The sequence below is a fragment of the Pseudoliparis swirei genome, chromosome 6 (genome assembly GCF_029220125.1).
Source record: "Pseudoliparis swirei isolate HS2019 ecotype Mariana Trench chromosome 6, NWPU_hadal_v1, whole genome shotgun sequence".
Lineage (NCBI taxonomy): Eukaryota > Metazoa > Chordata > Actinopteri > Perciformes > Liparidae > Pseudoliparis > Pseudoliparis swirei.
The window spans coordinates 29,677,765-29,704,360 of record NC_079393.1 but is presented as its reverse complement, the minus strand read 5'-3'; the positions used below and the strand labels follow the sequence as shown (position 1 = coordinate 29,704,360).

The 26,596-nt window shown below is 45.3% G+C and overlaps 1 protein-coding gene across 1 annotated transcript in view; it reads right to left on the bottom strand.

Annotated features, from left to right (window-relative positions):
- zgc:56622 (uncharacterized protein LOC326033 homolog) overlaps nt 1-26,596 on the bottom strand; it is a 218,308-nt gene that overhangs the window by 134,773 nt on the left and 56,939 nt on the right. The window lies entirely within an intron of this gene.

The window sequence follows — 26,596 nt, the reverse complement described above, 5'->3', positions numbered from 1 at the left end:
GAAGAGGAAGGAACCCGATGAGGAATTGAACAGACAATCTGGCACAACCCTTTGCAGTGTGGTGGCCATCGATGGATGAGCCATGCTGTCTTGGTATCCAAGTCCTCACCTTCATCACAGTGTGAACATTTAATAACACAAAGATGTACTCAAAAAACAGAAGAGTAACTGGATCCACTTCAACAGAAATCTATTGGAAGTTTAATATAATCTTTGAAACAGACCATGGAGATAGGATGAGCTCTCGAACAAGAAATTGTACATTATATATCTTCATCATATAAACGTTTAATGATCTGCTTAAAAATATATATATATTGGAAAATTATGAATTATTTCTTTTAAGGTGACTAACTTTGAACTCAATAACTGCACATTAAATCATGCTGAAAATAATCATAGGCATAGCAGATAAATAAAAACAAAGTGTAACAATTCTCCCTTATAACTTAATCCTCAGGGGAAAGATGGCTTTGGGCACACCAACATGTCTTTCGACCTCTTTTACCATCTGCGAGTGTGTAATGTGTGGTATGTCGAGGTGTGGGGGTCTGGTGCACGAGACGCTCCAGCGGGCCTTTAACTTTGCGGCCCAGGGCCAACATTGCAGGAGTCACGCCAGTGGTCTCATGTACAGCTGAGAGCCAACCGGAACTCAGGCAACCACCGGTCCCAATCTTGATGGTGGTCGCCTACAAAAGAGGCAACCAAGGTCTTGGGTGTCCTATTGACCCTCTCCGTCAGATTGGTCTGAGGCTGGTATGCCAGAGAGAGCTTTGCGCCACTCCCCAGCTCTCACACAGGCTAGACATTAGCTGGCTTGTAAATTGGGGTCCCCGATCAGAGACCAGGCGCGGTACTCCCCAGAATCTGACAGATCTTTGGAGTCTTGGCATCCCGAAGAGCGAACAGCTCGACCCATTTACTACCAGAGTCCACCACGACTATCAGGACTGAATTCCGTGCCTTGCTGAGCGGAAAGGGCCCCATGAAGTCAACGCCGATCATTTCTCCGGGTTGTTTGACCTCAGTCGTTTGGAGCTGACCGGCAGGCTTTTTGTTAGTTCCTTTAGACTGCCGACACGTACGACAGACACAGATATGGCCCCAAACATTCTTGCGGACTGTTGGCCACCACGTCACCTCGAGGCTCTTTAGGAGTCTCGGGATAACACTCCTTGCTGTAGTTGGTATTGAATGCGGCCGGATGAGGGCTGGCAAACAGTCTGACTACGCTCTTGGCACAAGGTGTCAGTCTGCTGAGCCTCTTCAATGTCCTTTAGCGAGCTGGGTAGATCAGACCAGTGGGACTTGGCGACAGCCAGACACACTACCTACTTGTGATGGCGGTGGTGGACAGCGCATCCGGAACAACGTTGCAGCAACCCTTCTCATAATGAACCCGGAAAGAGAATGCCTGCAGGCGCAGAGTCCATCTGGTGAGCCTTGATGAGGCTTTGGGACAGTTGAATGCCCACGCCAGAGCACTGTGAACACATCAAACGGTTCACCCTCCAAGAAATGACGCCACTTCTCCACCGCCCACACAACTGCCAGACATTCCTGCTCTGAGATGGAATACCTCAGTTCAGCGGCCTGGAGAGCCCTTGATGCGAAGGCGATGACTCTTTCGTCTCCCTCAATGACCTGCATCAGAACGGCTCCAAGCCCCACCCCACTAGCGTCACAGTGAACTTGAAAAGCAAGGTTGGGCCTCGGCTGAGCTGGCACCGGGGACGACTACAACCGATCCTTGAGCTGATCGAAGGCGGCCTGGCATTGAGCCGTCCACTCCCACGCTACCCCTTTCTTCTTGAGGTTGTTGAGTCGGGACACAATGTCAGCCAACCTAGGAATAAACTTGTGGTCCCAGCCCACTAGACCCAGGAACCTTTGGAGACTTCAGATCTGTGGGGGCTGGATAGGCGGTGATGGCATCGACCTTTGAGGGATCAACTTGACGCCTTTTCTGGAGCCAACATGCCCAAGGAAGTCAAGTTGGGTCTGGAGAAGATGGCGTTTCTTTACATTGAGGGTTAGGTGAGCCTGGTTGAGTTCCTGAAACACTGCGTCGAGATCCCGCAAGAGTTGCTCATGAGTCTGAGAAAAGACAATAATATCGTCCATGTAGACAAAGCAGCTCTTGCCCTTCAACTCTCTCAGGACTCTTTCCATCAACCTCTGGAAGGCGTGTGGCACCCGCATTACGCAAACCAGATGGCATGAGCTTGAATTGGAATAGGCCGAGATGGGTGATCGTGGCGGTCTTCTGCTTGCTCTCCACATCCATCGCCACCTGCCAGGATCCTTTTGAAGTTGTTCTTCAATAACAGTCTGCTTCTGTGGTGACACTCGGTCGGCTCTCTTTCGGACTGGCAGCTCATGTGTCGTCCAGATCTTGTGTTTTATAACTTCGGTGGCCCCAGTGGACTCTGTCCACACTGTAGGCCACTTCTGCAACAGCGACCTGACCACCTCTGGTTGAGCCTCCCACAGCAGACTTACAGGCTGTTCGGTACCGACGTCTTCCATTACCGCCATGTAGAAGCTCTGCACTACCCCATTTCAGTGCATCCCGGGTCTTTGATAAGAACGTGGACTCTTTTCCCCCGGGCATGCCATATTTCCTCAGGTGTGGCTTTAAGATAATCTGACCTGCGCACATCAAGTCCAGCCTCAGCAGTAAAGGCATGCATAGCTGGTCATCCCCGAGCACATGTATGCCAACGGTTATGTGGGCATCGTGGAGCGTAAGGAGGAGGACAGTTCTACCTATTGCCGCGCTCGCTTTACCATTAGCCATAATACATTTAGGGATCTCACTCCCACCTAAGTTCTCACCCACAATCCTCATGCTATTCCACATAGTTCTACTCATCAATGAGTATGTGCACCCCGAGTCGAGGACTGTGTCACCTTGTGAGCCTCGGATTGGCACTTCAAGGAGAGTTGGACCACCTAGCACCGAGGCTACGTCTCCACCGTGCCCACGGCCTTGACCATGTTCAGGCTTCCTGCTGGGCTATGAACTTCTTCAATGAAAAGATTTTAACTATTAGGGACAAGATTAATAATCTCTTGCCCTTAACCAGTGATCTGTCCTCAAGTGGAATGGCCTTGGAAACCGCTGTATGCCCTGGTGTATATTTGGATGGCTTTTCTCCATCAACCGTGACCAATTATCTTCAACGGTTTCTACTTCGAACCCGTCTACCTGTCTCTTGGACCCCATCCCGACGAGGCTGCTTAAAGACGTTTTGCCTTTAATTGGCGGCTCTCTATTAGATATTATCAATGTGTCTCTGCTAACAGGCCACGTACCACACTCCTTCAAGGTGGCTGTTATTAAACCTCTCCTGAAGAAGCCCACTCTGGATCCAGAGGTGTTGGCTAACTACAGACCGATCTCTAACCTCCCCTTCCTCTCCAAGATCCTGGAGGAAGTGGTCGCAAATCAGTTGTGTGACTTTCTACATCATAATTGTTAATTTGAGGAGTTTCAGTCAGGATTTAGAAAACACCACAGCACCGAGACGGCACTGGTGAAAATTACAAATGACCTCTTAATGGCAGCAGATAAAGGACTCCTCTCTGTCCTGGTCTTGTTAGACCTTAGTGCTGCATTCGACACCATTGACCATGACATCCTGTTACAGAGACTGGAGCAGTCGATTGGCATTTCAGGCACGGCACTAAGTTGGTTTAAATCCTATTTATCAGATCGATCTCAGTTTGTATTTGTAAACGATGACGCCTCGATAACCACCAACGTTAGTCACGGAGTTCCACAAGGTTCTGTGCTTGGACCAATTTTATTTACCTTATACATGCTTCCTCTGGGCAATATTATCAGGAAACACTCCATAAACTTTCATTGCTATGCAGATGATACTCAACTATATCTATCGATAAAACCAGAGGAGAGCAACCAACTCGGTAAAATTCAAGCATGTCTTAAAGACATAAAAACACTGTTGAGACTCCGCCCACTCCTCCTCTCCACGATCCATCTGCCTGATGGATCGTGGAGGTCTCCATCGTGGAATATGCCTACTATGAACTATTCAGACACTCTGTCACATTCATTGAATGTATTTTAACTCTAAATCTGTCCTTCTGTACACATTACATCTGTTGTTCTGTCCATCCTGGAGAGGGATCCTCCTCTGTTCTCTCCTGAAGGTTTCTTCCCTTTTTTTCCCCCTGAAGGGTTATTTGGGAGTTTTTCCTGGTCCGATGTGAGGTTTTGGGGCAGGGATGTCTATGTGTACAGATTGTAAAGCACTCCGAGACAAATTTGTAATTTGTGAAATTGGGCGATACAACTAAACTGAATTGAATTGAATACATATATATACACATATGTATACATATATATATACACATATATGTGTATATATACACATATATATATTAGAGATGCACCGATCTGGTTTTTTGGTGCCGATCACTGAAATCAGTATCTGCCGATCCGATAATACCGATCACCGATCACGGTGTCGATTGAAGCATTCTATTTATTGTGTAGCATTATTGCCTAGGACTATGAGGAAATACATATATAAAGCAACTCGAACATTAAAGAAATTACAGATTTCTATAAACATTTAGGACTTTTACTTTGAAAAATGTCCTAATTGATACATTAAAATTGTTTGATTGCTATTGTAGGGGATTTCAGATATGTATGGAACACATCTGCATCATTCATTTTCTGGAACTCTTGGGGAAATCTATATACAGGACTTTTTTTAACATACAAAAGTCTGACTTATTTTTATAAACTCTTCCTTGGTCCAGTAAAAATGTTTTAATGTTAGCATAATTTAAGCTAAATCTCAGAAACGATCTATAAAGATACAAAATCAGTTCATTGTTTACTTTTATATGTTCGTGTATGATTTGTCGACATCTTATTTTGAAAAACGGATGTTGTTTCACGTGTTTCTTTCCGCTAACTTTGCAAAGCCGGATGTTGTCACTTAAATCCTTCCGCTAACTTTATCAAAACCCTCTCGCTCCAGATGGAATGTGTTTGGCGTGAGCATCTCTAGGGGCAGACATGTGAGAGTCGGCTGAGTCGACCCAGAGATTCAACTCGGGGGACGGGGACGCCGCTCGGTGGTGAGGATCCCCTCGTTGACCTCTGACCTCTCACTCTGCGGCCCTCGCCGGGCGCATCGTCTCCGTTGCGATGCGCGGCGATTGAAACGTCTGATAGTTCTCGCAGATGTTACGTCATCTGATCGGCCGTTTTGATAACGGCGATCAAAACCGATAATGGGAATATCGGCCGATATGGATCGGCGCCGATCAGATCGGTGCAGCCCTAATATATATTTATACATATATACATATATATTAGGGCTGTCAGCGTTAACGCGTTAATCTATGCGATTAATTTGGCCGCGTTAACGCACTAAAATATTTTAACGCAATTAACGCAACTTTGTTTACTTCCGGTGTTCGTTGAAGTTTTTACACTGTTTCCGTTTTTAAAACAATTATTTCTCCGCGAAAATAAGGATCATAAATGAGTTTAACTCGTGGATGAATCAGTCGGGTTTCCTCCTGCTCCTCCTTCCTCCCGTCTCCCCCTCTGATACACAGAGGAACGGAGGGGCGACGGGTCGGGGGACGCGGCGCGGAAAGAACTCGTCACACGAAACCTTCACCGTGATTGGTCAATCCGTTTGTCTGTCAACATTTAGCGAAAGAAACAACCAATGAACACTCAGTAAATCACAAAGGACCTCCCACCACACAGGTGAGGCTCTATAGCAGCCTGTCAGTCAGAGAACCAGAGAACACGGCGCGAGGACAACTGAGCCTCATATATAGAGCTGAGATTGTTCTGGAATGTTTGATGTAGAACACGTGGGGGTATGTGTCATATGCAAACGCCTTTAAAAGGTGAATTTACATGTTTTTGTAAAATGTATAAAATGCCCCCAGCCTCCAGAGGGTGAACAGGACATATGTGAATGTCAGTCAGTTACCAAGGCCACTGGTTCTGCTGTTCAGTGTTAAAGATGACAGGACCAATGGGGTCTCAATATACTTCTTTTTTTTTACTAATCTGGATGTTTCACTGAAGAAACTATTTATCATCCACAATATTAAATACCTCGCTGGCACTTTATAGGTAGGAGCCTCTTTGAAACACAGCTCTGTGGGAAGTTTGGTCTTTAAAAAGAAGAACAAAAACCTTCTACTCGCGATTAATGAATTTCAAAATATGCGATTAATTAGTTAATTGTTTTAAATCGATTGACAGCCCTAATATATATATATATGTATACATATATATACATGGATACATATACATACATACATATAGTATAAATTTAATTGATTTTGTATCTTTATAGATAAATAGATGATTTCTAACATTTAGCTAAAGTTATGCTCAAATTAAAACAGTGTTACTGTACCAAAGAAGAGTTATTCAAAGTAAATGTCCTACATTTTACGAGAAGTCGATCATTTCTTAAATGTTTGAGGCGCTCTAGATATGTTTTTCCTCAGAGTCCCAGGTAACGAGTAATGCAGATGTGTTCAGGACGTCCCTGACTTCCCCTAGCCTGGGAATCAAAACAATTTCCTGTCACAGTTCGGAGATTTTTCAAAGTAAATGTCCTACATTTTAACAATAAATCGGTCATTTCTGAAGATTTGAGGCATTCTAAATATGTTTCTCCCCAGAGTTCCAGGAAAATACTAATGCAGATGTGTTCAGGATGTCTCTGACTTCACCTATATTAACAATCTGATTTTTTTTTATTGACTAATCTTGATATATTTCAAAGTGAAAGTCACACATTTATAAATTCAGAAATTTGAACTCTATTGAAGAAAAATATTTTAGAACATTAAAGTGACTAATTTGAACCTTGAATTATTTAAGTGCAATTACAGAACAAACAAAATCACAAATCAAATGTTATACTCCACGAATTAGAATAAATATAAGATGATAAATGGAGAAAGAAAATTGCACATGCTTTTGGTCCAATAATTATGGAGACATACACTAACTCTTTCCTTTCTGAAGGGTTGCTGTGTCCATTCCGAAGCACTGGCTGTGGAACCAGCGGGAACAGCTGTCACACTGAATCTCAACAACGGGAAATCAACCACCTTTAACGTGACCTAGGTTACATACCGTTTATCATTTAAAATGTAACAGTTGGGAGGATAATAATAATTTTATAAAGATATTACATAAAACATTTAAAAAACATAATAAATTCAGCACATTGTGTCATCACAAAAAATGATTCCTGTACTTGTATCTCTAAAGCATCGGGACACTTAGTTATACGTGACAACATTGGAATCATGAAGACTTTTTCTTTTATTTACCACATATTTGAAACGCTCCATAGCAAGGACGGCGGTCCATTCACACATAATGATTTGTACGCTTCAATAACGTAAACCCTCAATTTATTATGTGCGTGGATTTTGAGACCAAATAAAATAGGTGGACTAATTATGTCTGGAACAATTATTTCACAGGATAAGAATCACCCAGTATGTTAAGGTCAGCATGTTCTCCATGAAAGTTCTCATTTGTCCAAGTCACTGAATATATGACAACTAAAAGAGTAAAGTGTTCAAAGAGTCTGGATGGAGCTCGGTGTTCTGTGGAAGTCTCAACACTAGGGATGCATTTAAGAGTATTTATTTGACATTCATTTCTGGTTGCTTTAAAGCCCAGCTGTGGCCATCATTCAGGCGTCTCCTCATATCTTCAGCCCACAGTCTGCCTCCAATAATCAGACAGCCAATCTAACGTCTCGCAAATCAGATTAGTACATATAGTCTCCATTCAGTGAGCTTAAAGGTCCCAGTGAGTCTCGTTCTCACTCAGCGCCCCATGGCGTGCTCTCTCCTGCGCAGCATTTCAAAAGAGCCGCCAAGGGAGGTAACAGCTGCTTTCCGCTTCCTGTTTAGAGCCCCACCCCCGGTTTTAGACTTCAGAATAAGAGCCTAAACAGAAAACCAGCTAGGATCTCAAGGGAAACGCACCTCTACCACAATAAAACCAATCTCATTCATACTGTCCACATCCTACGGTTATGATAACAATAAACCTCATAAAATGAACATTACAGTTACAAATATAATACAGTGATCATACTTGTCTATGCTTCTTAATACATTAATCAGAATATTCCTCCCTAATATCCACAATGTACATTATCTTTCTAAATGCATTATTTAAAACACAAGACTTCCTTATGTACATGTGCAAGTATACATAGAATCCACTACAACCTAACACAACCCTTAACAGCATTGATCTTATTGATTACAATATAAACTGAGAAGTTTTTTATTTTCTATGACACCATGTGCTACACTTACTACATTATTCAACAGTTTGGGGGCCTAAATAATAATGTATAGATTTTATATTAAAATAATCATACCTTCAAAGTAATAGCCTTTTTTTTTTACTATATGTTTTTTTCTCATTTGATCACTCATCAGCACACCATCACATTATGTCATACATCTTAAAATAATAAACACTATCATGCAGTCAGAAGACTAAAATGGGGTGCCCCAGTGGCCAAATGGTGAACTGGTAGGACTCGGGCCAGAGATCTTTGTTGCATGTCATTCATCTCATTGTGAGGAAAAGCATCTTTAGAGCTCCTCGAACATTCAGATTTACTAATTTCTTTAAAAATGTATGACGTTTAATTTGAAAAATCTCCTGATTGCCAGGCTAGGGGAAGTCAGGGACGTCCTGAACACATCTGCATCAGTCAATAACTGGGACTCTGAGGGAAAACATATTAAAAACTAGAGATGCTCCGATCAGGTTTTTTGGTGCCGATCACCGATCACTGAAATCAGTATCTGCCGATCCGATAATACCGATCACCGATCACGATGTCGATTGAAGCATTTGATTTATTGTGTAGCATTATTGCCTAGGACTATGAGGAAATACATATTTAAAGCAGCTCAAACATTAAAGAAATTAACGATTTCTTTAAACATTTAGGACTTTTAATTTGAAAAATCTCTTAATTGCGACAGTAAATATGTTTGATTGCCAGGCTAGGGGAAGTCAGGGACGTCCTGAACACATCTGCATCAGTCGTTGCCTGGGACTCTGAGGGAGAACATATCTAGAGCGCCTCAAACATTTAAAAAATGACCGATTTCTTTAAACATTTAGGACTTTTACTTTGAAAAATGTCCTAATTGATACATTAAAATTGTTTGATTGCTATTGTAGGGGATTTCAGATATGTATGGAACACATCTGCATCATTCATTTCCTGGAACTCTTGGGGAAATCTATTTACAGGACTTTTTTTAACATACAAAAGTCTGACTTAATTTTATAAACTCTTCCTTGGTCCAGTAAACATGTTTTAATGGAAGCATAATTTAAGCTAAATCTCAGAAACGATCTATAAAGATACAAAATCAGTTCATTGTTTACTTTTATATGTTAGAATATGATTTGTCGACATCTTATTTTGAAATAACGGATGTTGTTTGACGTGGTTCTTTCCGCTAACTTTTCAAAACCGGATGTTGTCACTTAAATCCTTCCGCTAACTTTATCAAACCCCTCTTAGCTCCAGATGGAATGTGTTTGGCGTGAGCATCTCTAGGGGCAGACATGTGAGAGTCGGCTGAGTCGACCCAGAGATTCAACTCGGGGGACGAGGACGCCGCTCGGTGGTGAGGATCCCCTCTGACCTCTGACCTCTGCGGCCCTCGCCGGGCGCATCGTCTCCGTTGCGATGCGATTGAAACGTCTGATAGTTCACGCAGATGTTACGTCATCTGATCGGCCGTTTTGAGAACGCCGATCAAAACCGATAATGGGAATATCGGCCGATATGGATCGGCGCCGATCAGATCGGAGCATCCCTATTAAAAACACCTCAAACATTAAAGAAATGACCGCTTTCTTTAAACATTTAGGACTTTTACTTTGAAAGAAATGTCCTAATTGATACATTAAAATTGCTTGATTGCCAGTGTAGGGACATTCAGAGATGTCTTGAACACATCTGCCTCAATCATTTCCTGGAACTCTTGGGGAAAGTATATTTACAGGACCTAAATAATCAGAAATGTGCTTTTTGAACATACAAAGGTCAGACTTTTATTTTTATAAACTCCTCCTTGGTACAGTAAACATGTTTTAATTTGAGCATAATTCAAGCTAAATCTTAGGAACGATCCATCTATACATCTATAAAGATACATCAGTTCATCGTTTACTGTTATATGCTAGTGTATGATTTGTCGACATTTTTATTTTGAAAACCGGATGTTGTTACGTGAGTCTTTCCGCTAACTTTGTCAAACCCTTACGTGCTCCCGGTCGAATGCGTTTACCGTGAACATCAGTATAGAGGCGCACTAACATGTCAGTGTGCTGAGTGGACCGCCGTGTTAAACCGTCACAACGGGACCAGAGAAGAAGAAGCACCGACCTGCTGTGTGTCGCCATTGTTCTCTGAGCTGAGACACGGTGTCCTCATAAGCTGCTGTCGATGTGTCCAACAGCCCAAAAGACTCTTCAACGGCCGCGTGGACTCGCTGCTTCACCAACAGTCTCATCATTTCTCCTGGAGACACGGGGACAGACACCGGAGGCTCCTCGCGGTCCATCTCCCAACGACGCATGCGCAGTTGGATCTACGACGCACGGGCTCTGACGTCATCTTCTTCTTCTTCTTTCGGGTTTATTGGCGGTTGGCTAACAATGTCTGGTGCATTACCGCCACCTACTGGACACACACACACACACACACACACACACACACACACACACACACACACACACACACACACACACACACACACACACACACACACACACACACACACACACACACACACACACACACACACACACACGTTTTAAGAGTAATTCATCACAAAAGAGTTTCGGGGAATAATAAACTAATGTGATATCAGAAACAAAGATGAATAGAAAAATAATCTAACTCTGACTAATTGCTTTGTTTATTATTCAATGTGTGAATTGTTCCTAATATTATTTAATTTTTATATATTTTTTAGTTTTTATATATTTTTATATCAAATATAAATCATGTTTGACTTAAAACTAAGTCATTAATTTTTATTCTCAATTCATCTGCTGATAACTTTGTGAACGGATGAATACAATTGGGCAACCCATTAAAAGATATAATTGCATTATATATCTAGAGTTGATGTCTTTAAACTGCTGTTCCAAAAAAACACATTTATACATATACATGTATATCTATATATATATATAAATAATATAACATTTTATAAAAGAGGGAAAGCGTGAAGTTAAATAAAATGTCAGAAGCTGAAATAATGGACCACATGTTCAGGAATTAAAGCAGTGGTGTCATGAATCAGTTTCGGAGTATGAAGTCAATTCAGTTTATTGTGTAAAGAATCACAACTTTGTCTTCGAGGCTTTACAATCTGTACAAAGAACCTCCCTGACCTTTGACCTCACATCGGATCAGGAACTCTCTTCATGATTGTGGGGCCCAAGACTCCCAACCCTGAGCCGTCTCCTCTCTGACCCACTGTGTCCGCCTGTGCGACAGTAGTGATGATGTATCTCCACTCAGAACCAACATGAAGCTCAACAACTGCTTGTCTGAACGACCTCTTTCATCACGTCCTCTGCCAACAGAGACCACCGGGAGACGTTCAAGGGAGCGTCAGCGTGTGGGGAGAATGAGAACCGTGTTGGTTCTCAGCGTTACGTCAAATGACGTCAGACATTACATACACACGTCTGGTTAAAGTCTCTTTCACACGACATGCGTCTCCCTGATTACATTAAACACTTTTGAATGACACTTGACTTGAAACAACAAGCTAACGCTAACTAGCTAGCACTCGCACTGTTTCATTTCCACAACACCGTTGTCATGACAGCCCCCCCCCCCTCCTCCCCGGGACATGGCGGGGAGACGGAACACTCCCGGTGTAATGGCGACGTGGTCTCAAACTAAGCAACCTCCCAACGGACGCTGAACGTGTCGCTAACCTGTTAATGCACAGCGGCCAACAAAACGTAAACTTCCTGGTGCTGCGCGAGGCTCTTGGTTGACACATGCGCAGTCTGACTGACGCTGCGATGCCGGAGGGTTACAGCAGAGGGCGCTATATGTAAAGGGACACATCGGTGACGCGCTCTGAATCATCTTCTGTTACCAGTGAGCCTTTCAGCTGAGCCGACCACCTCTTACTGCGCATGCGCTTTACATTTTAAATCGCCATATTCCAGCCGATTTACTGGAGCCAATCAAACGAGCCAAATGTCCCCCTGCTTTACTGTGATTGGTCCATGATGTTGGAGGGCGGGAGAATGGGCCATCGTGTATTAGAGGGATGTTCATTAACACAATTGTTACTCCACAGTTTGTAAAACAAAGTTATGTAATGACTGACAGGTACATACTTCTATGAAATGCAGGAGCAGCCTGTAAGCGTATGACTGTAGGGTCAGAGGTCAGATACATTCAAACTAAACCAATTGAGAGTTACCACGCTTCAAAAGATTTGAATAACATCTAAAAAATTATGTTTTAATGTTTAAAAAAAATGTGTAGGGAAGTGTGGTTTACTGTAAATATAATAATATATTTTCTAGGAAATAGTCAATTGAGATTATCGGTTTGTTTGAGTCTGACCACACACACACACACACACACACACACACACACACACACACACACACACACACACACACACACACAGGAGCTGCAGTCCCCTCTTTCACCAGTAGAGGCTGCCCAGGAGCAGCCGAGGCCCGCGGAGCCCTTGGCAGTTGAAACGCGCCTTATAAGGGCATGAGCTCTCCTCTGGGTGCCCCGTGGGTGCTGCGTCGTGACGAGGCCTTGGAGGGCCGAGCAGCCACGGCTCCATGGAAGGTGGCGTGCAGCCATCTGCCAAGAACAGGCCGCAGTACCCGGATGTTGAGCAGCTGAGACGGAGAGGAGCACTCTGGTCTCCTGAGGCTGACAGACAGTCACGTTCCACCTGGAGCGGCTGGTCTCTGACGTCACACGTTGTGTGTCACCGACTGGACCCGCCCACTTCCTGCTGGAGGATAACCGTGTGTGAGTGTGTGTGTGTGTGAGTGTGTGTGTGTGTGTGTGTATGTGTGTGTGTGTGTGAGTGTGTGTGTGTGTGTGTGTGTGTGTGTGTGTGTGTGTGTGTGTGTGTGTGTGTGTGTGTGTGTGTGTGTGTGTGTGTCTGAGTGTGTGTCTGAGTGTGTGTCTGTGTGTGAGAGTGTGTGTGTCTGTGTGTGTGTGTGAGTGTGTGTGTGTGTGTGTGTGTGTGTGTGTGTGTGTGTGTGTGTGTGTGTGTGTGTGTGTGTGTGTGTGTGTGTGTGTGTGTCTGAGTGTGTGTGTGTGTGTGTGTGTGTGTGTGTGTGTGAGTCTGTGTGTGTGTGTGTGTGTGAGTGTGTGTGTGTGTGTGTGTGTGTGTGTGTGTGTGTGTGTGTGTGTGTGTGAGTGTGAGTCTGTGTGTGTGTGTGTGTCTGTGTGTGTCTGAGTGTGTGTGTGTGTGTCTGAGTGTGTGTGTGTCTGAGTGTGTGTGTGTGTCTGAGTGTGTGTGTGTGTGTTGTCATTTTATCGGAAAACAGAGTGAAAAACATTTGAAGTGAATTTGATAACCAAACTAAGTGCCGAGGTTTAAAGTTTGTTTGACTAAATGTGTTCTCAGAAAATGAAAGAGGATAACAACGACCGTGGAGACAGAACCAGACAGAACCAGAGGGAACCGGGACAGAACCAGAGGGAACCGGGACAGAACCAGAGAGAACCGGGACAGAACCAGACAGAACCAGGCAGAACCAGACAAAACCAGACAGAACCGTTGGGCGACTTTGGGTGAGTGGGTAGCAGGTCCGTCTTTCAATCAGGGGGTTGGAGGTTCAATCCCCGCCCTAGTCGATGTGTCCTTGAGCAAGACGCTTGACCCTGAGTGTCTCCCTGTAGCTGCTCTACAGTGAATGAATGGAACAGGACTGTAAGTCGCTTTGGATAAAAGCGTCAGCTAAATGACATGTGATGTAATGTAACCAGGCAGAACCAGAGAGAACCAGACAGAACCAGGCCGTTGGCTGTAACTTCCTCTTCCTCCGGTGAGCTTCGACACCCCTACATGGTGTCAGCTGCTCGGCGACACACAGGAAGTCCTCCACAGGAAGTCCTTCAATGCAACGTTTGAGTAGAAAAAGAGAAGAAGAAGCCACACACACACACACTTCAGATCCCATTCAGGACCTGCTCTCTGTTCTGGGGGTCCTGATCACATGACACAGAACCGATGGACTGCAGTCAAGATGATCTGAACCCAAAGCCTTGAACGCACCACGTGAGGCCTTCAGGGCCCTGGAGTGACCGGTGGTGACGACACGGTTCTGCTGTTGTGTTCTCGGCAGGTCACTGAAGTTCACAACAACAGAGCAGCCGACGTCCCGGAGGAACCTTCTGCTGCCTGGAGTTCTCCTTCTCAACCTGTGCTGAGAGAAGGAGAGTTCTCCTCTCAGCATGCGTGTTGTGTGAAGGAGAGTTCTCCTCTCAGCCTGCGTGTTGTGTGAAGGAGAGTTCTCCTCATCAACCTGTGCTGAGAGAAGGAGAGTTCTCCTCTCAGCCTGCATGTTGTGTGAAGGAGAGTTCTCCTCTCAGCCTGCGTGTTGTGTGAAGGAGAGTTCTCCTCTCAGCCTGCGTGTTGTGTGAAGGAGAGTTCTCCTCTCAGCCTGCGTGTTGTGTGAAGGAGAGTTCTCCTCTCAGTCTGTGTGTTGTGTGAAGGAGAGTTCTCCTCTCAGCCTGCGTGTTGTGTGAAGGAGAGTTCTCCTCTCAGCCTGCGTGTTGTGAGAAGGAGAGTTCTCCTCTCAGTCTACGTGTTGTGAGAAGGAGAGTTCTCCTCTCAGTCTGCGTGTTGTGTGAAGGAGAGTTCTCCTCTCAGCCTGCGTGTTGTGTGAAGGAGAGTTCTCCTCTCAGCCTGCGTGTTGTGTGAAGGAGAGTTCTCCTCTCAGTCTGCGTGTTGTGTGAAGGAGAGTTCTCCTCTCAGCCTGCGTGTTGTGTGAAGGAGAGTTCTCCTCTCAGCCTGCGTGTTGTGTGAAGGAGAGTTCTCCTCTCAGCCTGCGTGTTGTGTGAAGGAGAGTTCTCCTCTCAGCCTGCGTGTTGTGAGAAGGAGAGTTCTCCTCTCAGTCTACATGTTGTGAGAAGGAGAGTTCTCCTCTCAGTCTGCGTGTTGTGTGAAGGAGAGTTCTCCTCTCAGCCTGCGTGTTGTGTGAAGGAGAGTTCTCCTCTCAGCCTGCGTGTTGTGTGAAGGAGAGTTCTCCTCTCAGCCTGCGTGTTGTGTGAAGGAGAGTTCTCCTCTCAGCCTGCGTGTTGTGTGAAGGAGAGTTCTCCTCTCAGCCTGAGTGTTGTGTGAAGGAGAGTTCTCCTCTCAGCCTGCGTGTTGTGTGAAGGAGAGTTCTCCTCTCAGCCTGCGTGTTGTGTGAAGGAGAGTTCTCCTCTCAGCCTGCGTCTTGTGTGAAGGAGAGTTCTCCTCTCAGCCTGCGTGTTGTGTGAAGGAGAGTTCTCCTCTCAGCCTGCGTCTTGTGTGAAGGAGAGTTCTCCTCTCAGCCTGCGTCTTGTGTGAAGGAGAGTTCTCCTCTCAGCCTGCGTCTTGTGTGAAGGAGAGTTCTCCTCTCAGCCTGCGTCTTGTGTGAAGGAGAGTTCTCCTCTCAGCCTGCGTCTTGTGTGAAGGAGAGTTCTCCTCTCAGCCTGCATGTTGTGTGAAGGAGAGTTCTCCTCTCAGCCTGCGTGTTGTGCTTTGCATGCGTCTCCTGGAGGATTTCAATAAGGCAAATGTTCTGCATCCAGATGACACTTTCCCGTCTTAGTGACTGCTCACATGACCAGTTTACGCTTACACACACACACACACACACACACACACACACACACACACACACACACACACACACACACACCTACACACACACACACACACACCCTGAGGAGGCTGCAGACGGCCAGACTCCAGCCAACCAATCAGATGACTCTAGACTCGGCACAATACAAACAGACCTGCAAGTCGACCTGGACTGTATCAGCAGTGAATTGGTTTTCCAGGCTCGTCCAATGGGAGGAGACCCGGGAAGACCAGGACCCCTGGAGGGGTTAGATATCTCCCAGCTGGCCTGAACGCCTCAGGACCCCCAGAATGAGAGGGAGGTGTTGTGGGTGAGAGGAAGACCTGACCCGGATCAGTAGCTGTGATGGATGGTGACTTCACCTGGGTGGAGCTTCTTGGGACTCACCTGTCCTGCATGTGACTGGCCTTGGTCAGGACTTAACTTAGGTCTTGGACATCACCTGGAACTTGACTGTCATATATATATGAATATATATATATATTTATATGAATATATATATGTATATATTCATATATTTATTCATATATATATATTCATAAATATATATCAATATATATATATGTTTATATATAAATACATATATATATAAAACCATAGATATTTATAAATATATTATTATATATATATAAATACATATATACATATATATAAAACCATAGATATTTATAAATATATTATCATATATATATATATAAATACATATATATGGATATAAATAAATATAATACACCGTATATAATCCACTATGATGTACATAATCCACTATGATGTATATAATCCACTATGATGTACATAATCCACTATGATGTACATAATACACTATGATGTATATAATCCACTATGATGTACATAATCCACTATGATTTACATAATCCACTATGATGTATATAATCCACTATGATGTACATAATCCACTATGATGTACATAATACACTATGATGTATATAATCCACTATGATGTACATAATCCACTATGATTTACATAATCCACTATGATGTATAGAATCCACTATGATGTACATAATCCACTATGATGTACATAATCCACTATGATGTACATAATCCACTATGATGTATATAATCCACTATGATGTATATAATCCACTGTGATGTACATAATCCACTATGATGTATATAATCCACTATGATGTACATAATCCACTATCATGTACATAATACACTATGATGTATATAATCCACTGTGATGTACATAATCAACTATGATGTATATAATCCACTATGATGTATATAATCCACTGTGATGTATATAATCCACTGTGATGTACATAATCCACTATGATGTATATAATCCACTATGATGTACATAATCCACTATGATGTATATAATCCACTTTGATGGACATAATCCACTATGATGTATATAATCCACTATGATGTACATAATACACTGATGTATATAATCCACTTTGATGTATATAATCCACTATGATGTACATAATCCACTATGATGTATATAATCCACTTTGATGGACATAATCCACTATTCAATTCAATTCAATTCAGTTCATTTGTATAGCCCAATTTCACAAATTACAAATTTGTCTCGGAGTGCTTTACAATCTGTACACATAGACATCCCTGCCCCAAAACCTCACATCGGACCAGGAAAAACTCCCAAATAACCCTTCTGGGGGGGAAAAGGGAAGAAACCTGGAGGAGAGAACAGAGGAGGATCCCTCTCCAGGATGGACAGAACAATAGATGTCATGTGACCAGAAGGACAGATTTAGAGTTAAAATACATTCAATGAATATGACAGAGTGGATGAATAGTTCATAGTCGGCATATTCCACGATGGAGACCTCCACGATCCATCAGGCAGATGGCGGTGGGGAGGAGGAGTGGGCGGAGTCTCAACAGTGGGCGGAGTCTCAACAGGACAGTGGCGCAGTCAGGAGCAGGAATTCCACGACCCAGACCTCGATGATCCATCAGCAGATAGGATCTATGCCATCTCATAGGGTCCGATGACCCCATGAGACGTGAAGTCACAAGGACTCCGGGGAGAAAGCAGAGTTAGTAACGTGTGATTGAGAGATGAAAATTCATCCTTAAGGAGAGAAAAAAGAGGAGATAGGTACTCAGTGCATCCTAAACGTCCCCCGGCAGCTATAAGCCTATAGCAGCATATCAAGGGGCTGGACCAGGTGAACCTGATTCAGCCCTAACTATAAGCTCTGTCAAAGAGGAAGGTCTTCAGTCTACTCTTAAACGAGGTGACTGTGTCTGCCTCCCGGACTGAAGGTGAAGCTGGTTCCATAGAAGAGGAGCTTGATAACTAAAGGCTCTGGCTCCCATTCTACTTTTTAAGACTCTAGGAACTACAAGTAGTCCCGCATTTAGTGAGCGTAGCTCTCTAGTGGGGCAATATGGTACTACAAGCTCCTTAAGATATGATGGTGCATCACCAATCATGGCTTTGTACGTTAAGAGAAGAATTTTAAAAGTGATTCTTGATTTTACTGGGAGCCAGTGCAGAGCAGCTAGTGCAGGAGTGATGTGATCTCTGTTCTTAGTTTTAGTGAGAACACGAGCTGCAGCATTCTGGATCAACTGGAGGGACCTAAGAGATTTATTAGAGCAGCCTGATAATAAGGAGTTGCAGTAATCCAGTCTCGAAGTAACGAACGCGTGAACCAATTTTTCTGCATCTTCTTGAGACAAGATGTGCCTGATTTTTGAAATATGACGTAGATGAAAGAATGCAGTCCTTGAGATTTGCTTTACGTGGAGTTAAAGGACAAGTCCCGATCAAAGATAACGCCAAGATTCTTTACAGTGGTGTTGGATGCCAGGGCAATGCCGTCTACAGAATCCACATCACCAGATAATTGATCTCTGAGGTGCTCAGGGCCGATTAAAATTACTTCGGTTTTGTCTGAGTTTAACATCAAGAAGTTGCAGGTCATCCATGTTTTTATGTCTTTAAGACATGCTTGAATTTTACCGAGTTGGTTGCTCTCCTCTGGTTTTATCGATAAATATAGTTGAGTATCATCTGCATAACAATGAAAGTTTTTGGAGTGTTTCCTGATAATATTGCTCAAAGGAAGCATGTACAGGACTGTCTCAGAAAATTAGAATATTGTGATGAAGTTCTTTATTTTCTGTAATGCAATTAAAAAAACAAAAATGTCATGCATTCTGGATTCATTACAAATCAACTGAAATATTGCAATCCCTTTATTCTGATTTATTGCTGATTATGGTTTACAGCTTAAGAAAACTCAAATATCCTATCTCTAAATATTAGAATATCATGAAAAAGTATACTAGTAGTGTATTAAACAAATCACTTGAATTGTCTAATTAACTCGAAACACCTGCAAGGGTTTCCTGAGCCTTGACAAACACTCAGCTGTTATAAATCTTTTTTTTTACTTGGTCTGAGGAAATATTAAAATTGTATGAGATAGGATTTTAGAGTTTTCTTAAGCTGTAAGCCATAATCAGCAATATTAAAAGAATAAAAGGCTTGCAATATTTCAGTTGATTTGTAATGAATCCAGAATGCATGACATTTTTGTTTTTTAAATTGCATTACAGAAAATAAAGAACTTTATCACAATATTCTAATTTTCTGAGACAGTCCTGTATAAGGTAAATAAAATTGGTCCAAGCACAGAACCTTGTGGAACTCCGTGGTTAACGTTGGTGGTTATCGAGGCGTCATCACATAAATACAAACTGAGATCGATCTGATAAGTAGGATTTAAACCAAATTAGTGCCGTGCCTGAAATGCCAATCGACTGCTCCAGTCTCTGTAACAGGATGTCATGGTCAATGGTGTCGAATGCAGCACTAAGGTCTAACTAGACCAGTACAGAGAGGAGTCCTCTATCAGCACTAAGGTCTAACAAGACCAGGACAGAGAGGAGTCCTCTATCAGCACTAAGGTCTAACAAGACCAGTACAGAGATGAGTCCTCTATCAGCACTAAGGTCTAACAAGACCAGGACAGAGAGGAGTCCTCTATCAGGACTAAGGTCTAACAAGACCAGTACAGAGAGGAGTCCTCTATCAGAACTAAGGTCTAACAAGACCAGGACAGAGATGAGTCCTCTATCAGGACTAAGGTCTAACTAGACCAGTACAGAGAGGAGTCCTCTATCAGGACTAAGGTCTAACAAGACCAGGACAGAGAGGAGTCCTCTATCAGCACTAAGGTCTAACAAGACCAGTACAGAGAGGAGTCCTCTATCAGCACTAAGGTCTAACAAGACCAGTACAGAGAGGAGTCCTCTATCAGCAATAAGGTCTAACAAGACCAGGACAGAGATGAGTCCTCTATCAGGACTAAGGTCTAACAAGACCAGTACAGAGAGGAGTCCTCTATCAGCACTAAGGTCTAACTAGACCAGTACAGAGAGGAGTCCTCTATCAGGACTAAGGTCTAACTAGACCAGGACAGAGAGGAGTCCTCTATCAGGACTAAGGTCTAACTAGACCAGTACAGAGAGGAGTCCTCTATCAGGACTAAGGTCTAACTAGACCAGGACAGAGAGGAGTCCTCTATCAGCACTAAGGTCTAACAAGACCAGTACAGAGATGAGTCCTCTATCAGGACTAAGGTCTAACAAGACCAGTACAGAGATGAGTCCTCTATCAGGACTAAGGTCTAACAAGACCAGTACAGAGAGGAGTCCTCTATCAGCACTAAGGTCTAACAAGACCAGGACAGAGATGAGTCCTCTATCAGGACTAAGGTCTAACAAGACCAGTACAGAGAGGAGTCCTCTATCAGCACTAAGGTCTAACTAGACCAGTACAGAGAGGAGTCCTCTATCAGGACTAAGGTCTAACAAGACCAGTACAGAGAGGAGTCCTCTATCAGGACTAAGGTCTAACTAGACCAGGACAGAGAGGAGTCCTCTATCAGCACTAAGGTCTAACAAGACCAGTACAGAGATGAGTCCTCTATCAGGACTAAGGTCTAACAAGACCAGTACAGAGATGAGTCCTCTATCAGGACTAAGGTCTAACAAGACCAGTACAGAGAGGAGTCCTCTATCAGCACTAAGGTCTAACAAGACCAGGACAGAGATGAGTCCTCTATCAGGACTAAGGTCTAACAAGACCAGTACAGAGAGGAGTCCTCTATCAGCACTAAGGTATAACTAGACCAGTACAGAGAGGAGTCCTCTATCAGCACTAAGGTCTAACTAGACCAGTACAGAGAGGAGTCCTCTATCAGCACTAAGGTCCAACAAGACCAGTACAGAGATGAGTCCTCTATCAGCACTAAGGTCTAACTAGACCAGTACAGAGAGGAGTCCTCTATCAGGACTAAGGTCTAACAAGACCAGTACAGAGAGGAGTCCTCTATCAGCACTAAGGTCTAACAAGACCAGTACAGAGAGGAGTCCTCTATCAGCACTAAGGTCTAACTAGACCAGTACAGAGAGGAGTCCTCTATCAGGACTAAGGTCTAACAAGACCAGTACAGAGAGGAGTCCTCTATCAGCACTAATGTCTAACAAGACCAGTACAGAGAGGAGTCCTCTATCAGGACTAAGGTCTAACAAGACCAGTACAGAGATGAGTCCTCTATCAGGACTAAGGTCTAACTAGACCAGGACAGAGATGAGTCCTCTATCAGCACTAAGGTCTAACTAGACCAGTACAGAGAGGAGTCCTCTATCAGGACTAAGGTCTAACAAGACCAGTACAGAGAGGAGTCCTCTATCAGCACTAATGTCTAACAAGACCAGTACAGAGAGGAGTCCTCTATCAGCACTAAGGTCTAACTAGACCAGTACAGAGAGGAGTCCTCTATCAGGACTAAGGTCTAACAAGACCAGTACAGAGAGGAGTCCTCTATCAGCACTAATGTCTAACAAGACCAGTACAGAGAGGAGTCCTCTATCAGCACTAAGGTCTAACAAGACCAGGACAGAGAGGAGTCCTCTATCAGCACTAAGGTCTAACAAGACCAGTACAGAGAGGAGTCCTCTATCAGGACTAAGGTCTAACAAGACCAGTACAGAGAGGAGTCCTCTATCAGCACTAATGTCTAACAAGACCAGTACAGAGAGGAGTCCTCTATCAGGACTAAGGTCTAACTAGACCAGTACAGAGATGAGTCCTCTATCAGCACTAAGGTCTAACAAGACCAGTACAGAGATGAGTCCTCTATCAGCACTAAGGTCTAACTAGACCAGTACAGAGAGGAGTCCTCTATCAGGACTAAGGTCTAACAAGACCAGTACAGAGAGGAGTCCTCTATCAGCACTAATGTCTAACAAGACCAGTACAGAGATGAGTCCTCTATCAGGACTAAGGTCTAACTAGACCAGTACAGAGAGGAGTCCTCTATCAGCACTAAGGTCTAACAAGACCAGGACAGAGAGGAGTCCTCTATCAGCACTAAGGTCTACCAAGACCAGTACAGAGAGGAGTCCTCTATCAGCTCTAAGGTCTAACTAGACCAGTACAGAGAGGAGTCCTCTATCAGGACTAAGGTCTAACAAGACCAGGACAGAGATGAGTCCTCTATCAGCACTAAGGTCTACCAAGACCAGTACAGAGAGGAGTCCTCTATCAGGACTAAGGTCTAACAAGACCAGGACAGAGATGAGTCCTCTATCAGCACTAAGGTCTACCAAGACCAGTACAGAGAGGAGTCCTCTTTCAGGACTAAGGTCTAACAAGACCAGGACAGAGAGGAGTCCTCTATCAGGACTAAGGTCTAACAAGACCAGTACAGAGAGGAGTCCTCTATGAGCACTAAGGTCTACCAAGACCAGTACAGAGAGGAGTCCTCTATCAGCTCTAAGGTCTAACTAGACCAGTACAGAGAGGAGTCCTCTATCAGGACTAAGGTCTAACAAGACCAGGACAGAGAGGAGTCCTTTATCTGCTGCCATTAAGAGGTCATTTGTAATTTTCACCAGTGCCGTCTCGGTGCTGTGGTGTTTTCTAAATCCTGATTGAAATTTCTCAAATAAACTATTATGATGTAGAAAGTCGCACAACTGATTTGCGACCACTTCCTCCAGGATCTTGGAGAGGAAGGGGAGGTTAGAGATCGGTCTGTAGTTAGCCAACACCTCTGGATCCAGAGCGGCTTCTTCAGGAGAGGTTTAATAACAGCCACCTTGAAGGAGTGTGGTACGTGGCCTGTTAGCAGAGACACATTGATAATATCTAATAGAGAGCCGCCAATTAAAGGCAAAACGTCTTTAAGCAGCCTCGTCGGGACGGGGTCCAAGAGACAGGTAGACGGGTTAGAAGTAGAAACCGTTGAAGATAATTGGTCACGGTTGATGGGAGAAAAGCCCTCCAAATATACACCAGGGCATACAGCGGTTTCCAAGGCCATTCCACTTGAGGACAGATCACTGGTTAAGGGCAAGAGATTATTAATCTTGTCCCTAATAGTTAAAATCTTTTCATTAAAGAAGTTCATAAAGTCATTACCACTGAGGTTTATAGGAATGCTCGGCTCCACAGAGCTGTGACTCTCTGTCAGCCTGGCTACAGTGCTGAAGAGAAACCTGGGGTTGTTCTTATTTTTTTCTATTACTGATGAGTAATAGGCTGCTCTGGCATTACGGAGGGCCTTCTTATATGTTTTAAGACTATCTCGCCAAACTAAGCGGGATTCTTCGAGATTAGTTGAACGCCATATGCGTTCAAGCTTTCGTGACGTTTGCTTCAGTTTGCGGGTCTGAGGGTTATACCAGGGAGCAAACCTCCTCTTCCTCACTGTCTTCTTCTTCAGAGGGGCTATCGAGTCCAGTGTCATTCTCAGAGAGCCTGTGCCACTGTCAACAAGAGCTAACAGTCCTCTATGACCCCCCCCCCCCCCCCTTCACAACAGACGCAGGACCAACAACCAATAAGAAATGTATGACAAGGAATGCGGAACAATCTGGAGCAGAATGTGAATGAATTCATCACGTGGGAGAGACACAGTCAGATATGCGTCTGTGTTGAGGCGGTCTGAGGAATGCAGGACGGGTCTGGCGCCGATGTGACGGTCCTTGTTGGCCCTCCTACAGGTCCTGTGGGCCACGGGGCCACTGGACACCAAGCTCAGGCCCGGCGGAGTCCCGACGCGTTGCTCTCGGCCCGGTGGACCTCGCCACAACTCGTGAGTCAAAAGGATCTCAAATAAGTTTGAACGAGCAAAAACAAGTCAACGACACTGGAAACCAGCCCAGTAAAGAGGTCTAGAATGAGGAACATGAACACAAAATGTCTTTTTATGGGGAAGTGAAGACGACAGCGTGTGTTAAAGCTCATTTTTATTCTCAATCCGATTGTGATCCAACATAATATATGAAACTGAAAAAGATGGTCGGTATCAACAGAGTTATAACATTCCTTGAGAGATTTTAATTCCATACAGTCGAGGTAAAACAATACAATATTCGACAATGAAGAACTCTTCAGAGTGCTGGAATAAGAGAGCAATGTAGTTTAGTCCAGCAGCAGGTGATGAAGACGGTCAAACCATCGGCGGCCCGGCTGGTGACATGAGCCAGCTAGCTGTAGCCAGCTAGCGATAGGAGTTCCCAGCATGCTCGTGGGCACTCTGGTGAAGAGGCAGCGTGTGCATTCGTCCTCCATTGCACAGCATGAGACTGATAGTTTACATCCTGGCGTGAAATATTACCCACTTACGATTCTCTAATGTAAGAGCCAATCGGCTGGGCGGACAGTGTCCCATCATGCCGTGGGTCCTGCAGTACCTCCCTCCACCTCCGGAGGTCGGTTCTGAACCAGCTGGGAACAAGTGGAGCTCTGGAGTTGTGCTCGCGTCACCAGACAGACCACTGGACTGCTCCATCAGGTGGGGCTCCATCAGGTGGCGCTCCATCAGGTGGGGCTCCATCAGGTGGGGCTCCATCAGGTGAGGCTCCATCAGGTGGTGCTCCATCAGGGTGTGGGCTCCATCAGGTGGGGCTCCATCAGGTGGTGCTCCATCAGGTGGTGCTCCATCAGGGTGTGGGCTCCATCAGGTGAGGCTCCATCAGGTGGTGCTCCATCAGGGTGTGGGCTCCATCAGGTGGGGCTCCATCAGGTGTGTCTCCATCAGGTGGTGCTCCATCAGGTGGTGCTCCATCAGGTGAGGCTCCATCAGGTGGTGCTCCATCAGGTGGGGCTCCATCAGGGTGTGGGCTCCATCAGGTGGTGCTCCATCAGGGTGTGGGCTCCATCAGGTGGGGCTCCATCAGGTGGTGCTCCATCAGGTGGTGGGCTCCATCAGGTGGTGCTCCATCAGGGTGTGGGCTCCATCAGGTGGGGCTCCATCAGGTGGGGCTCCATCAGGTGTGTATCCATCAGGTGGTGCTCCATCAGGTGGTGCTCCATCAGGTGAGGCTCCATCAGGTGAGGCTCCATCAGGTGGGGCTCCATCAGGTGAGGCTCCATCAGGTGAGGCTCCATCAGGTGGGGCTCCATCAGGTGAGGCTCCATCAGGTGAGGCTCCATCAGGTGGGGCTCCATCAGGTGAGGCTCCATCAGGTGGGGCTCCATCAGGTGAGGCTCCATCAGGTGAGGCTCCATCAGGTGAGGCTCCATCAGGTGGTGCTCCATCAGGTGAGGCTCCATCAGGTGGTGCTCCATCAGGTGAGGCTCCATCAGGTGGGGCTCCATCAGGTGAGGCTCCATCAGGTGGGGCTCCATCAGGTGGGGCTCCATCAGGTGAGGCTCCATCAGGTGGGGCTCCATCAGGTGGTGCTCCATCAGGTGGGGCTCCATCAGGTGGTGCTCCATCAGGTGGGGCTCCATCAGGTGGGGCTCCATCAGGTGGTGCTCCATCAGGTGAGGCTCCATCAGGTGTGGCTCCATCAGGTGGTGCTCCATCAGGTGGTGCTCCATCAGGTGGTGCTCCATCAGGTGGGGCTCCATCAGGTGTGGCTCCATCAGGTGTGGCTCCATCAGGTGGTGCTCCATCAGGTGGGGCTCCATCAGGTGGTGCTCCATCAGGTGAGGCTCCATCAGGTGTGGCTCCATCAGGTGGTGCTCCATCAGGTGGTGCTCCATCAGGTGGGGCTCCATCAGGTGGGGCTCCATCAGGTGGGGCTCCATCAGGTGTGGCTCCATCAGGTGGGGCTCCATCAGGTGAGGCTCCATCAGGTGAGGCTCCATCAGGTGGTGCTCCATCAGGTGTGGCTCCATCAGGTGAGGCTCCATCAGGTGGGGCTCCATCAGGTGGTGCTCCATCAGGGTGTGGGCTCCATCAGGTGGGGCTCCATCAGGTGAGGCTCCATCAGGTGGTGCTCCATCAGGTGGTGGGCTCCATCAGGTGGTGCTCCATCAGGGTGTGGGCTCCATCAGGTGAGGCTCCATCAGGTGGTGCTCCATCAGGTGGTGCTCCATCAGGTGGGGCTCCATCAGGTGAGGCTCCATCAGGTGGGGCTCCATCAGGTGGGGCTCCATCAGGCCAACAGCCCCAGACGTCTCCAGCTGTTCTCCAGGGTGTGAATGGTAGTTACTGCTGATGGACAGGTGAACCTTAGCTCCTCCCACCAGTGTATGAATGGGTGAATGATGTCATCGAGAGTTAAAGCCCTTGGAGTGGTCGGATGACCAGAACAGACCAACAAGTCCAGGTCCATGCGCCTGGATACAGTAATAACTGACCGGGCGGTGGACGCAGAGGTCAGAGGTCAGCACGAGCTCCT